Source organism: Oncorhynchus gorbuscha, linkage group LG22 (genome assembly GCF_021184085.1).
Source record: "Oncorhynchus gorbuscha isolate QuinsamMale2020 ecotype Even-year linkage group LG22, OgorEven_v1.0, whole genome shotgun sequence".
NCBI lineage: Eukaryota > Metazoa > Chordata > Actinopteri > Salmoniformes > Salmonidae > Oncorhynchus > Oncorhynchus gorbuscha.
Window position 1 is genome coordinate 37,998,583 of NC_060194.1, and position 17,363 is coordinate 38,015,945.

The following is a 17,363-nucleotide window of genomic DNA, read 5'->3' on the forward strand; positions in this document are numbered from 1 at the left end:
ACTTCCTAACCTCCTGCCAATGTATGACCATATTAGAGACATATATTTCCCTCAGATTACACAGATCCACAAAGAATTTGAAAACAAACCCAATTTTGATAAACTCCCATATCTACTGGGTGAAATACCACAGTGTGCCATCACAGCAGCAAGATTTGTGACCTGTTGCCACAAGAAAATGACAACCAGTGAAGAACAAACACCATTGTAAATACAACCCATATTTATGTTTATTTATTTTCCCTTTTGTACTTTAACTATTTGTGCACATCGTTATAACACTGTAAATAGCCATAAAATTACATTTTAAATGTCTCTATTCCTTTGGAACTTTTGTGAGTGAAATGTTTACTGTTCATTTTTTATTATCTATTTCACTTGCCTTGGCAATGTAAACATCTGTTTCCCATGCCATTAAAGCCCTTTGAAATGAATTGATAGGGGGGAGGGGAGATGAAAGAATTAAAAAGAGGGAGGAATAAAAACACCCAACATACTGATGCATACTCATGTCTGCTGTCACCATGACAACTCTGCACAGAACTCTGTAGGCACTGACTAGGTAGTAAGGCCTACAAGGCACAGATCTAGGACCAGCTCACCCTCCCCAAATCCTAAGCTCCTCTATTAGGGCCGAAAACGCTAAACTGACTTCAGATTGGTGTCTGGAGGAAACGTCATCCTATTCTTACAGTGCAATGTCATGGTCTACAGTGTAGTGGATGTTAACCCTATGAGCAGCAGGTCCTAGGGTAGTTCAGCTTTTTAACAGGAAAGGTCAGGATCTAAATGACTTAATGGCTGACATATATCAGGTTACATCTCCATGGCAGCTCACACACACACACCTCTAAGGCACCCACACAAAAATCTACCGAGATGACTTGTCTGTGACATTGTCCCTTACGGATATAAGTATTGATAGATCAGTGTTTCCCAAACTCGGTCCTGGGAACCCAAAGGGGTGCATGTTTTGGTTTATGCCCAAGCACTAAACAGCTGATTAAAATAATCAAAACTTGGTTACTTTAATATTTGAACCCCCTTGGGGTCACGAGGACAGCGTTAGGGAAACACTGATAGATCCATCTAGCCGCAAGCTCTCCCTCTTTGCCACACACAGGAAAGGCCTATATTGGCATGATCTGAAAATCTCACCATACTGTACCTCCTCTACTCACTAAAAAGTGTGTGTGTGCCCAGGCAGTATATGTTAAAGGTCGACCGATTAATCGGAATGGCCGATTAATTCGGGCCGATTTCAAGTTTTCAAAACAAATCTGAATTTTTGGACAACGATTTGGCCGATTATTTATTAATTTATTTTAGATTTTTTTTTACACCTTTATTTAACTAGGCAAGTCAGTTAAGAATTACGGCCTAGGAACGGTGGGTTAACTGCCTTGTTCAGGGGCAGAACGACAGATGTTTACCGTGTCAGCTCGGGATTCAATATTGCAAACTTACAGTTAACTAGTCCAACACTAACCACCTGCTTTACATTGCACTCCACGAGGAGCCTACCTGTTATGCGAATGAAGAAAGAAGCCAAGGTAAGTTGCTAGCTAGCATTAAACTTATCTTATTTTAAAAAACCAATCAATCATAATCACTAGTTAACTACACATGGTTGATGATATTACTAGTTTATCTAGCGTGTCCTGCGTTGCATATAATCGATGAGGTGCGCATTCTCGGAAAAAGGACCATCGTTGCTCTAACGTGTACCTAACAATTGACATCAATGCCTTTCTTAAAATCAATACACAGAAGTATATTTTTAAACCTGCATATTTAGCTAAAAGAAATCCAGGTTAGCAGGCAATATTAACCAGGTGAAATTGTGTCACTTCTCTTGCGTTCATTGCATGCAGAGTCAGGGTATATGCGATAATAATAAACGTTCTGTTTTCGAAATAATAGTTTCCGGATTCGACCATATTAATGACCAAAGGCTCGTATTTCTGTGTGTTATGCTATAATTAAGTCTATAATTTGATATTTGATAGAGCAGTCTGGCTGAGCGATGGTAGGCAGCAGCAGGCTCGTAAGCATTCATTCAAACATTTTGCCAGCAGCTCTTCGCTATGCTTCAAGCACTGCGCTGTTTATGACTTCAAGCCTATCAACTCCCAAGATTAGGCCAGTGTGACCGATGTGAAATGGCAAGCTAGTTAGCGTTTCAAAAGTCACTCGCTCTGAGACTTGAAGTAGTTGTTCCCCTTGCTCTGCAAGGGCCGCGGCTTTTGTGGAGCGATGGTTAACGATGCTTCGAGGGTGGCTGTTGTCAATGTGTTCCTAGTTCGAGCCCAGGTAGGAGTGATTAGAGGGACGGAAGCTACAGTGGGGAGAACAAGTATTTGATACACTGCCGGTTTTCCTTCTTACAAAGCATGTAGAGGTCTGTAATTTTATCATAGGTACACGTCAACTGTGAGAGACGGAATCTAAAACAAAAATCCAGAAAATCACATTGTATGATTTTTAAGTAATTAATTTGCATTTTATTGCATGACATAAGTATTTGATACATCAGAAAAGCAGAACTGAATATTTGGTACAGAAACCTTTGTTTTGTAATTACAGAGATCATACGTTTCCTGACGTTCTTGACCAGGTTTGCACACACTGCAGCAGGGATTTTGGCCCACTCCTCCATACAGACCTACTCCAGATCCTTCAGGTTTCGGGGCTGTCGCTGGGCAATACGGACTTTCAGCTCCCTCCAAAGATTTTCTATTGGGTTCAGGTCTGGAGACTGGCTAGGCCACTCCAGGACCTTGAGATGCTTGTTACGGAGCCACTCCTTAGTTGCCCTGGCTGTGTGTTTCGGGTCGTTGCATTGCTGGAAGAGCCAGCCACGACCCATCTTCAATGCTCTTACTAAGGGAAGGAGGCCACGACCCATCTTTTTATATTTTTTTCCTTCTTTAAAAAAAAAATTAGACCCCCTCTTTTCTCCCCAATTTCGTGGTATCCAATTGTTGTAGTAGCTACCATCTTGTCTCATCGCTACAACTCCCGTATGGGAGTTTGCAAATATATTAATTAAAAATCCTACAATGTGATTTTCTGGATTTTTTTCTCTTCCATTTTGTCTGTCATAGTTGAAGTGTACCTATGATGAAAATTACAGACCTCTCATCTTTTTAAGTGGGAGAACTTGCACAATTGGTGGCTGACTAAATAATTTTTTGCCCCAATGTATATAGCTTGTGATGTAACGCCTGCCAAAACAGGGCATTACCATGGCAATGGGTGTATGTATACATATCAGCATAGAGACACACCATTCTGACTCTGAATGGGATTTAGCCCAAAAGGAATGTAACCATGACAACAAACTGACAAAAAAGCAAGTAATCTTACCTATGGAATGCTCTCTGTCTCACCAGGAGACAATTTCTAAATGATACCAACTACGATCAACTTCATCATTGTCACCACCATCACAGACCTTAACCATCTGGAAGTCTACAGCTGGGTCTTTCATACAACAGTCAGACAAAAACACACTATTAGGCCGCTGCACAACCACTACCGGTCAATAGAAACAGTGTCTAAGTCTGCAACCCTCCATGTTTTCTGTTTTTTCTTTATTGCATATCTTAAGGGTAGGCAACAACACATCTGCCACACTGATCCACAACAAGGGGGCCCCTCAGGGGTGCGTGCTTAGTCCCCTCCTGTTCACCCATGACTGCATGGCCAATTACGACTCCAACACCATCATTAAGTTTGCAGACGACAACGCTGGTAGGCCTGATCACTGACAACAATGAGACAGCCTATAGGGAGGAGGTCAGAGGCCTGGCAGTGTTGTACCAGGACAACAATCACTCCCTCAACACGATCAAGACAAAGGAGATGATCGTGGACTTACAGGAAAAGGAGGGCCATGCACACCCACATTCTCATCAACGGGGCTGTAGTGGAGCAGGTTGAGTGCTTCAAGTTCCGTGGTGTCCACATCACCAACAAACTATCATGGTCCAAACACACCAAGACAGTTGTGAAGAGGGCACAACAATCCCTATTCCCCCTCAGGAGAATGAAAATGTTTGGCATGGGTCCACAGATCCTCAAAACATTCTACAGCTGCACCATGGAGAGCATCTTGACTGATTGCATCAAGGCCTGGTATGGAAACTGCTCTGTCTCCGACCGCAAGGCGCTACAGAGGGTAGTGCATACAGCCCAGGACATCACTGGGGCCAAGCTTCCTGCTATCCAGGACCTCTATACCAGGCGGTGTCAGAGGAAGGCCCTAAAGATTGCCAAAGACTCCAGCCACCCTAGTCATAGACTGTTCTCTCTGCTACTTCACGGCAAGCGGTACCGGAGCGCCAAGTCTAGGTCCAAAAGGCTTCTTAACAGCTTCTACCCCCAAGCCATAAGACTACTGAACAGCTAATCTGCTTCTCACCGTTTAATATCTATGCAGTCACTTTACCCTAACCTACATATTACCTCAATTACCTTGACTAACCTGTACTCCCGCACATTGACTCAGTACAAGAGGTCGACCGATTATGATTTTTCCCATTATTGGAGGACCAAAAAAAGCCGATACTGATTAATCAGACAAATTTTTGTTTTATTGTAATAATGATAATTACAACAATACTGAATGAACACTTATTTTAACTTAATATAATACATCAATAAAATCAATTTAGCCTCAAATAAATAATGAAACATGTTCAATTTGGTTTAAATAATGCAAAAACAAAGTGTTGGAGAAGAAAGTAAATGTGCCATGTAAGAAAGCTAACATTTAAGTTCCTTGCTCAGAACATGAGAACATATGAAAGCTGGTGGTTCCTTTTAACATGAGTCTTCAATATTCCCAGGTAAGAAGTTTTAGGTTGTAGTTATTATAGGAATTATAGGACTATTTCTCTCTATACCAATTGTATTTCATTAACCTTTGACTATTGGATGTTCTTATAGGCACTTTAGTATTACCAGTGTAACAGTATAGCTTCCGTCCCTCTCCTCGCTCCTCCCTGGGCTCGAACCAGGAACACATCGACAACAGCCACCCTCGAAGCAGCGTTACCCATGCAGAGCAAGGGAAACAACTACTCCAAGTCTCAGAGTGAGTGACGTTTGAAACGCTATTAGCACGCACCCCGCAAACTATATAGCCATTTCACATCGCTTACACCAGCCTAATCTCGGGAGTTGATAGGCTTGAAGTCATAAACAGCGCAATGCTTGAAGCATTGTGAAGAGCTGCTGGCAAAATGCACGAAAGTGCTGTTTGAATGAATGCTTACGAGCCTGCTGGTGCCTACCACCGCTCAGTCAGACTGCTCTATCAAATATCAAATCATAGACTTAATTACAACATAATAACACACAGAAATATGAGCCTTAGGTCATTAATATGGTCAAATCCGGAAACTATCAATCTCAACAACAAAACGTTCATTCTTTCAGTGAAATAGGAACCGTTCTGTATTTTATCTAACAGGTGGCATCCATAACTCTAAATATTCCTTTTACATTGCACAACCTTCAATGGTATGTCATAATTACGTATAATTCTAGCAAATTAGTTCGCAATGAGCCAGGCGGCCAAAACTGTTGCATATACCCTGACTCTGCTTGCAGTGAACGCAAGAGAAGTGACACAATTTCACCTGGTTAACATTGCCTGCTAACCTGGATATCTTTTAGCTAAATATATAGGTTTAAAAATATATACTTCTGTGTATTGATTTTAAGAAAGGCATTGATGTTTATGGTTAGGTACAGTCATGCAATGATTGTGCTTTTTTCACAAAAGCGCTTTTGTTAAATCATCCCCCATTTGGTGATGTTAGCTGTCTTTGTTAGGAAGAAATAGTCTTCACATAGTTCGCAATGAGCCAGGCGGCCCAAACTGCTGCATATACCCTGACTCTGTTGCAAGAGAAGTGACACATTTTCCCTAGTTAAATGAAATTCATGTTAGCAGGCAATATTAATAACTAAATATGTAGGTTTAAAAATATATACTTGTGTATTGATTTTAAGAAAGGCATTGATGTTTATGGTTAGGTACACGTTGGAGCAACGACGGTCCTTTTTCCGTGAATGCGCACCGCATCGATTATTTGCAACTATTAATATCATCAACCATGTGTAGTTAACTAATGATTATGATTAATTGATTGTTTTTTATAAGATAAGATAAGTTTAATGCTAGCTAGCAACCTACCTTGGCTTCTTACTGTGTTCGTGTAACAGCCAGGCTCCTCGTGGAGTGCAATGTAAAGCAGGTGGTTAGAGTGTTGGACTAGTTAACCATAAGGTTGCAACACTGAATCCCCGAGCTGACAAGGTAAAAATCTGTCGTTCTGCCACTGAACAAGGCAGTTACCCCACCATTCCATTCCTAGGCCATCATTTAGAATAAGAATGTGTTCTTAACTGACTTGCCTAGTTAAATAAAAGGTGTAAAAAAATACAAATAAAGATACGGCAAAATATATACATATATATATATATTAGGTCATTAATATATATATTTTAAAAAATAATTGGTGTCCAAAAATACTGATTTCCGATTGTTTTGAAAACTTGAAATTGGCCTTAATTAAAATCGACCATTCCGATTAATCGGTCGACCTCTACTCAGTACCCCCTGTATATAGCCTCGTTATTGTTAATTTATTTATATACATTTTTTAAACATTTGTTTATTTAGTAAATATTTTCTAAATTCTTATTTTTCTTAACTCCATGTTTTTTTAAGGGCTTTTAAGTCAGCATTTCACAGTCAAGTCTACACCTTTTTAATCAGCGCACGTGACAAATTAAATGTGATTTAAATTATAATTTTCTTGATATCCAAGTATCAGCTTTAGAACATGATCATCGACTCTCAGAACATAGAGAGAATCAGGAAAATGGCTTCTGGAGAGGTTAATTCCAACGACAAGAAGCAGATGTAGGCTGTGCAATGATATGATACTTTTCCAAGGTCAGAAAATCAGCAAAAACTCAATCTCTGCTGTAGCTAACATATCCATGCCCAGGCCTTGTGTGGATTCTGTAACCTACAACAAGACCAAGTTCCCTTCTTCTCAGCAGCCGCGTCAGCATGCCGTTTACTCACTAATACAGACCTTTACCCTGGTGAAAATATATATCTATCTGCAGTGCGGGATTCGAACCAGCTCAATGGATCTACGCAGAACCATACATTACATATGGAGCCTTTAGATAAGGTATTCACAAACTGGCCGGCATCCCGGAGTCACCTCTTCACTGTTGACGTTGAGACTGGTGTTTTACAGTTACTATTTAAACTCTTTGGGCTAGGGGGCAGTATTTTGACGTATGGATGAAAAGCGTGCCTTAAGTCAACGGCCTGTTACTCAGGCCCAGAAGCTAGGATATGCATACAATTGATAGAAAACACTAAAGTTTCTAAAACTGTTAAAATAATGTCTGTGAGTATAACAGAACTGATATGGCAAGCAAAAACTCGAAGACAAACCCTCCATAAAAAAACATTCAGCCTACCACTGTTTCCAATGGCTGTCATGTTTAATAAGTGAAAACCTCCCAGATTGCAGTTCCTAGGGATTCCACTAGATGTCAGTCTTTAGAAAGAGTTTCCAGCTTGTTTTTGGAAAAATATAATATTTAGTTTTTCTAAGTGGCTCCCATTTTGGCTGTAGTGTTTTCATGAGCGTGGATGAGAGCGTGTTCTTTGTTCATCTCCGGGAAAGACAATAACGATTCTCATTCTTAAATTTTATCGTTTAGTTACGTATTAGGGAACCTGACGTTTGATTATAAACGTTGTTTGACTTGTTTGGATAAGTTTATTGGTAAGGATTGGGATTCATTTTGTATGCATTTTGAAAGAGGGCACCTGGTGGATTATTGAATGAAGTGTGCCAGCTAAACAGAGGTTTTATGGATATAAAGAAGGACTTTATCGAACAAAATGACCATTTGTGATGTTGCTGGGTCCTTTTGGAGTGCCAACAGAAGAAGATCTTCAAAGGTAAGGCATTTTTTAAATCGATATTTCAGACTTTTGTGGCGCACCTGCCCGGTTGAAAAATATTTTTCACGCTTTTGTATGCGCTGTCCTCAGATAATCACATGGTGTGCTTTCACCATAAAGCCTTTTTGAAATCTGACACAGCAGCTGGATTAACAAGAAGTTCAGCTTTTTTTCTGATGTATGTCACTTGTATTTTCATGAATGTTAAATAGCTCTATTTCTGTAATTTGAATTTCTCGCTCTGCAATTTCACCGGATGTTGTCGAGGTGGGTCGCTAGTGGAATGCCTGCGCCAGAAAGGTTAATGAAGCTGCCAGTTGAGGACTTGTGAGGCATCTGTTCCTCAAACTAGACACTAATGTACTTGTCCTCTTGCTCAGATGTGCACAGGGGCATTCCACTCCTCTTTCTATTCTGGTTAGAGACAGTCTGCGCTGTTCTGTAAAGGGAGTAGTACACAACATTGTACGAGAACTTCAGTTTCTTGGCAATTTCCCGCATGGAATAGCCTTCATTTCTCAGAACAAGAATAGACTGACAAGTTTCAGAAGAAAGTTATTTGTTTCTGGATATTTTGTGCCTGTAATCAGACCCACAAATGCTGATGCTCCAGATATCCAACCAGTCTAAAGAAGGGCAGTTTTATTGCTTCTTTAGTCAGGACAACAGTTTTCAGCTGTGGTAACATAATTGCAAAAGGGATTTCTAATGATCAATTAGCCTTTTAAAAGGATAAACTTGGATTAGCTAACACAACGTGCCATTGGAACACAGGAGTGATGGTTGCTGATACATGTAGATATTCCATATATATATATATTTTTATTTATTTATTATTATTATTATTATTTTAAATCAGCTGTTTCCAACTTTAGTCATTTACAACATCAACAATATATACACTATTTCTGATCAATTTGATGTTATTTAAAAATTGACAAAATAAAAAGCTTTTCTTTCAAAAACAAGGAAATTTGTAAGTGACCCCAAACTTTTCAACCGTAGTGTGTTTTTCTTCACATTTTCAAACAGTCCATTTATATTTTCCAACACATTTGGGTGAGGTTTTTTCCCCCTCGCCTGAGTAGCTTAGTTTCACTGCCAAAAATAAAAAATTAAACCATCTAGTGTTCAGCTAAATAACAACACAATGTCAAATACAGGTAGCCCAGTCAAACAACTAACATTCAATCACATTAACCATTACTCTCCCACGGGAATTCCACTAACGGTTCGTATGTAGCCAAACGTAGCTGCTGCTCATGTTGGTATCTGTACTGACGGCGCAAAAGCCATGACAGGGAGACATAGTAAACTGGTAATGCTCGTGCAAGCAGTTGCTCCCGACACCACTTGGGTACACTGCAGCATCCACCAAGAGGCTCTTGCTGCCAAGGGAATGCCTGACAGCTTGAAAGATGTTTTGGACGCTACAGTGTAAATGGTTAACTTTGTTAAAGCAAGGCCCCTGAACTATCGTGTATTTTCTGCACTATGCAATGATGTGGGCAGCGACCATGTAGCGATTTTACAACATTCAGAAGTGTGCTGGTTATCAAAGGGCTAAGTATTGACACATATTTTATTTTAAATTGAGAGACAAGCTTAATATTTTCTTTGCTGACCATAATTTTCACTTGTCTCACCGCTTGCATGATGACGAGTTTCTCACACGACTGGCCTACCTGGGTGATTACAGGGACTCTCCGCAACTATATTCAATGTGTGGGACAAAATTGAGGCTATGATTAAGAAGTTGGAGCTCTTCTCTGTCTGCATTAACAAGGACAACACACAGGTCTTTCCATCATTGTATGATTTATGTGCAAATGAACTGAAGTTTACGGACAATGTCAAATGTGATATAGCGAAGCACCTGAGTGAGTTGGGTGCGCAATTAAGCAGGTACTTTCCCAAAACAGATTACACAAACAACTGGATTTGTTATCCCTTTAATGCCCTGCCTCCAGTCCACTTACCAATATTTGACAAGAGAGCCTCATCGAAATGGCAAAAAGTGGTTCTGTGAAAATTTAATTTAAACAGAAGCAACTGCCAGATTTCTGGATTGGGCTGCGCTCAGAATATCCTGCCTTGGCAAATCGAACTGTTAAGACACTGATGCCGTTTACAACCACGTACCTATGTGAGTGGATTCTAAATACGGAGAGTAGAAAACTAAACACAGGCACAGACTGTGAGTGGAAAATTATTTAAGACAGAGGCTCTCTCCAATACAACCCAACATTGCAGAGTTATGTGCATCCTTTCAAGCACACCCTTCTCATGAACCTGTAGTGAGTTATTTACAATTTTCGATGAACAAATAAGGTTTTATATGTAAGATGGTTAAATACGGAGCAAAATGATTGATTATTATTATCTTATCATTTGTGCCCTGGTCCTATAAGAGCTATTTGTCACTTCCCACGAGCCGGGTTGTGACAAAAACTCACATTCATTCTTAAGTTTAAGAACGGGGTGGCAGGGTAGCCTAATGGTTAGAGCGTGGGTCTAGTAACCGGAAGGTTGCAAGTTCAAACCCCCGAGCTGACGAGGTACAAATCTGTCGTTCTGCCCCTGAACAGGCAGTTAACCCACTGTTCCTAGGCCGTCATTGAAAATAAGAATTTGTTCTTAACTGACTTGCCTGGTTAAATAAAGGTCAAATAAAAAAATTAACCTCTCTTGGGTAGGGGGCAGTATTTTCACGTCCGGATGAAAAGCGTCCCCAAAGTAAAATTGCCTGTTACTCAGGCCCAGAATCTAGGATATGCATATAATTGTAGATTTGGATAGAAAACACTCTAATGTTTCTAAAAATGTTTAAATAATGTATGTGAGTATAACAGAACTGATATGGCAGCTAAAAACCATTCAATTTTTTTTTCAATCTACCATTGTTTCCAATGGCTTTCATGTTTATGATGAGGCGAAGTCCTCCCAGATTGCAGTTCCTAGGGCTTCCACTAGATGTCAACAGTCGTTAGAGTTTCAGGCTTGTTTTTGGAAAAATGAGCTAGAAGTTGTAGTTTTTCTAAGTGGTTCCCATTTTGGCTGTAGTGTTTCCATGCGTGTGAATGAGAGCGTTCTTTGTTATTTATCTCCGGTAATGAACATACTATTCTCCGTCTTAAATTGTATCGTTTATTTACGTATTAGGGAAGCAGAGGTTTGATTATAAATGTTGTTTGACTTGTTTGGATAAGTTTATTGGTAAGGTTTGGGATTCATTTTGTATGCATTTTTAAGGAGGGAAACCGGTGGATTATTGAATGAGCGCACCAGCTAAACTGAGTTTTGATGGATATAAAGAAGGACTTTATCGAACAAAAGGACCTTTTGGAGTGCCAACAGAAGAAGATCTTCAAAGGTAAGGCATTTATTATATAGCTATTTCTGACTTGTATGTCGCACCTGCCTGGTTGAAAAATGTTTTTCACGCTTTTGTATGCGGGGTGCTGTCCTCAGATAATCGCATGGTATGCTTTTGCCGTAAAGCCTTTTTGAAATCTGACACAGGGGCTGGATTAACAAGAAGTTAAGCTTTATTTTGATGCATAATACTTGTATTTTCATTCATGTTAAATATTTATATTTCTGTCATTTGAATTTCACGCGCTACAATTTCACCGGATGTTGGCCAGGTGAGACGCCACCGTCCCACAAGAAGTTAATAAATGTATTGTATAGTGTGTGTGTGGCAGGCTTACAATTATGGCAAAACAACATTTGAGAATGCGCTGACCCTGGTGCTAGAGGGGGTACGCAGCTGTAGGTTGAATGTTTGAAGGGGTACGAGACTATAAAAAGTTTGGGAACCACTGCTCTAGATCAACGATGGGACTGGCTCAAGCCAAAATAAGGCTCTCCTAAAAACCATGTAATCTTTGAAGATAACAGACACACAGGGGGACTGAGACCCTTCTCAAGGCATCAATACATGTCTAATCTGCTCTTTCAGACTAGATTATAGGCCTACATTAAGACAAAACAACATGTGTTAATAACCCTTTTTGCCGCCTAAATAATATGGTCGCATACACATATTTAGCAAATGTTATTGTGGGTGTAGTGAAATGCCTGTGGTCCTAGCTCCATCAGTAATTAGTGTAATTAGTGTGAGTGGCAGATCTTCCAAGGCTTAGCCATCCCTGTGTCTATGTGGAGTCAGGGCCGACGTGTCCTTACACAGAGGAGACAAAAAGCAGGCCTCTCACACCATAGGCTACAAACACCCTGTTAAACACCACTTGTGTTAACCTACGACCCATGGCCTGTTGGACAGGACAGGTGGTAAAAGGTCATAGAAGAGAGAGACAGAAAATGTGTAATATTTCAATGAGCTGCTTAGATGAGCTTTGACGGGGCTACCTCTCTAGGATACTTGAACTTTCTACACCGATCGCTAGTGGCTGGGTTTTTCAGAACTGTGCAATTCAATGGTTTACTTTGGGCATCTGTTTGTATGCTGCAAACAAACTACAGAGAACTGGTCTAGAATTTGAATTGTTGGCATCAGCGCATTTGCCTAACAAAATTTACATAGGCTAACGGCTATTGAGTTCAGAACCAGTAACACACACACACAAATCCACAAGGATAAGTGTTTGTTTAGACAATGTAATGAACGCCTGGGAGTGGGACACAGTAAAGTCAATGCCACTTTGAGCAGGGTTCCAAACACAGGGGTGCCAATGAGTGTAGCCTAGAGTGTCCCCTTGACACAAATAATGTCACCTCCATAACTGTTACAAACGTCAACACGGACAGCCGATCTCTCATGTTATTAAAAAATATTACCCGTGGCCCTGTCCACTACCTTTAGGCCATCCTGAAGAGACCATATGTAATTGGAACCCATGCTGTTGTTGAGGAAAGTTTGCATGACCACTTCACTGGTAACGACAGGAGACTGACTACGGAAGACTGACGACAAACAGTCTCCATCATTCAGGATTGCTTTACACAGAAGATAATTCTCTCTTCAGTTTAGGACTACAGGCGCAGCCGCAGAACGATGTTTAGGGTGCTGCAATTTTTTTCTGCAGCACACCTGATTTTTAAGGGGGTTACTGGAGCATCCCTACTTCCCTCGGCTATGCCTGCAGGTGGTTTGTTGGGGCGGCAGGTAGCCTAGTGGTTAGAGCATTGGACATGTAACCGAAAGGTTGCAAGATCAAATCCCGAGCTGAAACATCTGTCGTTCTGCCCCCGAACAAGGCAGTTAAACCACTGTTCCTAGGCCATCATTGAAAGTAAGAATTTGTTGTTAACTGACTGGCCTAGTTAAATAAAGGTCAAATTTACCACTAGGCTACCTGACGCCCCTTGCATTAAATCACAGGAACAGACATTCTTGGAAATCAACATGAGTGAATTGTTTGGAGCTGTTACTCAACCCTATAAAGTGAATGTTAGGGATGCAATCACATAGGCCAGAGAAGGGCTTACAAAGACTCTGCTCTGCCACTCTCCATCCAACTCTACATTACTATGCGGCCAGAATTTCTCACCGGCAATGTGAGGACACCTATAAGGTCCTCTTGACTAAGCGCACCCCCAAAGCAACCATGTGACATCACATTGCAAAGAACATCCAAATCTATTGTTCTGATGAACAACTGATTGTCCTGTTCCAGAACCTTTATGTTTCTATTTTTTTGCCACACTAGAAGTCCTAACAGAAACCAGAGTTAGCACTAAATGAGAGAGATAGACTTATCATGAAAGCCATTTCCATAGGGTAAAATATGACCTTGTTGCATACTACTTGGTTACACATAACTAGGGGTCAGAATTTCCTGTGTCGTGATCTGCCCAGGAAAAACTCAGGACCCAAGGAACCAGCATAGGTACCAGTCACTGACAACTCAACTCACTGATCTCTGTAGCTACATGCAGTACAGCACAAAGTAACAGAGGCTGGCTCAGAAACATTTGCAGGGCGCTGCACCAGCCTATACATACCGCTAGGCTGGAGAAAATAGTGTGTAAATGTGTGTGCGTTCAGCTTTAAGAGGAGGAAGACCATGGTCGTCACACAGAAGTAGGAAGATTACCAGGGACTCTTAATCCGATACAGTAGAACCTCCATTAAAAACAATGCAAATACCGAAAATGCAAACTCGCCCATTTAAAGACCAAACACAGCCCATGCTTTATTTTGACCGGCTTTTCGTAAGACCACGGCTAAATGGAGGAAATAGCTGGCATGTTTATAAATCGCACAACCATGAAAATAAACTAGCGAGCTAGCATAATGCCAATTTATCATTAGCACTCGTGCCATTTTAGCTACCTGTCCAGATATTTGTTTGGCAACAAAGTGAAGCACAATACACGCACTTTACGAAACCGTAACTTGGTGCATTTAAATTGCTAGCAAATAATTAGCTTGCTACCTAAACTTTTTTTTAAGCAAAAACAACAACAACAACCAGGTACCCGGACCAACAAGACAATGAAGTCACGTTAGCTGAGGCTAGCTTGCTTTTGGGGTGGGGAGAAGATGGCCAGCGGAAAACTGTAACTCAAACACTGGCCAAATGTTTCAGCTAGCTAGCTAATATATATAAATATATATATTAATTACATGTTTTAGTAGTTCGTGATTAGCTATCTTCGCATTGGCAAACTACCTGGGTTGTCAAAAGGCTAACGAGCCAAGTGCTGCTCTAAAAATAATTCTAACTCCCAGTCCAACGACAGAACAAACACTCGACAATCCGATTCAGATTGACTGTCTCTGTTCGGTCGACTCAACTCAGAAAATATACTTTCGAAGTGACATTATTAAAATACTAAATATCTTCTGACTATGTGTAGTCATAACAATAAAGTCTGGAGATGCGACTTCTATAAAAACGTATGCACCGCCCTTCCCGTTCCCAACCGTAGCTTTTGCTCTGCGGAGAAGTGCTACTTTTCAACAGCCCATCAGCTTCTCTATCGTCACAGATAGGTGGAGGAAGAGGAGCTGGCTCGCGACAAGTCCGAATAAAAGGCTTCCCTCAATCCACTTCCACAAAAAAACTTCGGGACACCTCAATCAACTTACTCGGTCGATTCGACAGCGATCCGTCGACTGCGGGTCGTCCAAGGTATTTAGGATGACAATCAGCTCCGATAATTCGATGTTATTTAAAAATCCAGGGGATACCCTCTTTTTTTCTACCCTCCCCGCTACCGCCTCTGTTGCCAAATAATGCGCTTCTCAACACACATGGAGCCGCGGCGTCACCGCAGTGGGCATGCGCGCTTCAGCACGCCAGGGGGACCAAGTGCACGTCTATAACCACTGATCACCAAGGGGCAAAGCAGCACAACCATGCCACGGTCCCCTAGGTCTTGTGGTTGCTTCTTGCCTAAAATACAAGTAACAGCTGATCCAGGATCAGGATGATTTTTAGCATAGCGAGGAGGAATAAGGAGAACGGATCCCAGATCAGTTGCCATAGACATGGGTCTGAGGCTGAACCCTATTCACGTGCACAGTGGATATGGTGGATGCCATATATCTCCTTCTCTTTTCATAACAGGTCAGAAGACAATACAGAAGCAAAGTGTATCAACATCAGCAGTATCAATACCATGGTGAATAGCCTACCTTTGGGCATTCATGATTGAGACCCCACACTTGGTAGAATGTTCGATTTCAGTTTTATAATCCAGTTAATCTCAATGAGAAATGACCACAGCTCACCTAACCTGAGTTTTTTAAAGTAATGCTCTGTGTGTAAGGGAAGTGTGGAGATGTGGGTTCAAGTTGCCTCTACGAACAGATCCAGGATCCGCTTAGCTTACTTTACCCTGCCCCAATGCTAACAATACTGACCTTAGACCAGTGTCAATGTTATACTCCAAGTACTCAGGTTGTGGGTAAGGGGGAGAAGGATGCTCAAACGAGCAGGGGGAGTGGGGGAGGGATACTCAAAAAAGTGAATGCCCCTTTCAGCTAATTCTTATGCTGTTCTTCCCCAAAGACACATGGTGAAGTTGCCTCCTACACTGATCTGAGGTCAGTTTTGTTTCCCCTCCCTAATGTTTAAGGTTAGTCAAGGTAGCCTTATCTTTGGCCCTAAATGACTTCATACATCATCACGCCACACATCTCGCTCATCTCTTCACAGGTTCCCTTGTCTGCTCGTGTCAGAGTAAAGCCCTGTTACTTGTTAATCAGGCAGTGAATGGGTCTGTTTTCGCTTTGCCTGGATGATGTCAGACCTGTCCACTCAACCAGCATTATACGCCCCGAGTCCAACATTGAATGTGAGATTCAGCTACGGTCTTGATCATTATTTGCTTAGTTAAACCTGGTGTTGTAGCATTAGAATAAAACAAAAGCCTGCAGCGCCTTAGGACTAACAGTGAAGACGAGGCTCCTAATATAGAGGAGTACTGAAGAGTCAGGTTGCTTCATTGTTCTGGACTACTGCAGTCAGAGCATCTGACTAGTGACCCGTCCATCGCAGACTGAATACCACTCCCTTCACATAGCATCTGGGTTCCTTTACCATTCTCAGCTCTCTTCTTGGCACTATCAAATCATGACTTTATATCCCATGCACTTGTACGTTTGTAAATGTAATACAATGGAGGTTTTGTGCTTGTGATGTATTTTTGTTCCTGTTATGGTCCCCTTACATTCTCTGACTCAGTCTCCCTGTTTTTTCTCTCTATTTACAGTAAGCATTGGTGAGAAAACAGACTACATTCCTTATGCATCTTTCATAAAGATGTGAACATATGAATGATCTCTGCTAAATATTCATCAACCACAACACATTGTGGCGATCAACCAATAAGAACCACGTCCTAATTTCAGATTCACACAGCGTTTCTTTTACTGTGGTATGGTCACGGACTGTGGCTTCTCCTCTCCCTGCATGAGGTAATGGCCGCCAGTAACATCATGACAGCTTCAACTTAATCCCCATTAAGTACTGTACAAAGCAGGAAGTAGCCGTCGCAGTCACGATCAGCCCCACTCACTATTTGGCAGGAAGTGCTAGGGCCTCCTCCTTCACATAGCTTTGCTAAGACACCTATTACCTAATAAGCATCAGTGGCTAGTATCACACTCACAGCAGTGCCTTGAAATCTCGCCCCCCCCCTCCCCTCCCCCTTTCCCATTCTTTCTCTTTCCAAGCTCATCTCTCTTTACTCTATACTTTCACAAAACCATTGGAGGGTAATCATCTGCATTTGTTATATTGAGATGAAGCAGATTGTGGGGTTATTGGTGGTGTTATCCTGCCCTTTCATTGGAGCGGTCTGAGGAGGTAGAAGTGGCCTCTACACTCTGACACGGGTTCAGTATTTTGTCACCTCCCTAAAGTCTAAGATTTAG

General features: G+C 41.3%; 1 protein-coding gene across 6 annotated transcripts in view; it reads right to left on the reverse strand.

Annotated features, from left to right (window-relative positions):
- LOC124009613 (transcriptional repressor p66 alpha-like) overlaps positions 1-15,279 on the reverse strand; it is a 31,060-nt gene extending 15,781 nt beyond the window's left edge. For 2 of the 6 annotated variants that reach the window (XM_046321591.1, XM_046321589.1), the window contains exon 1: positions 15,072-15,278. The gene's annotated coding sequence lies outside the window, so the exon portion shown is untranslated. Of the gene's footprint in view, positions 1-15,071 lie in introns of all 6 variants that reach the window. The other 4 variants (XM_046321593.1, XM_046321587.1, XM_046321592.1 and 1 more) reach the window with 4 other exon arrangements.
- Between the last annotated feature and the right edge of the window lie 2,084 nt (positions 15,280-17,363).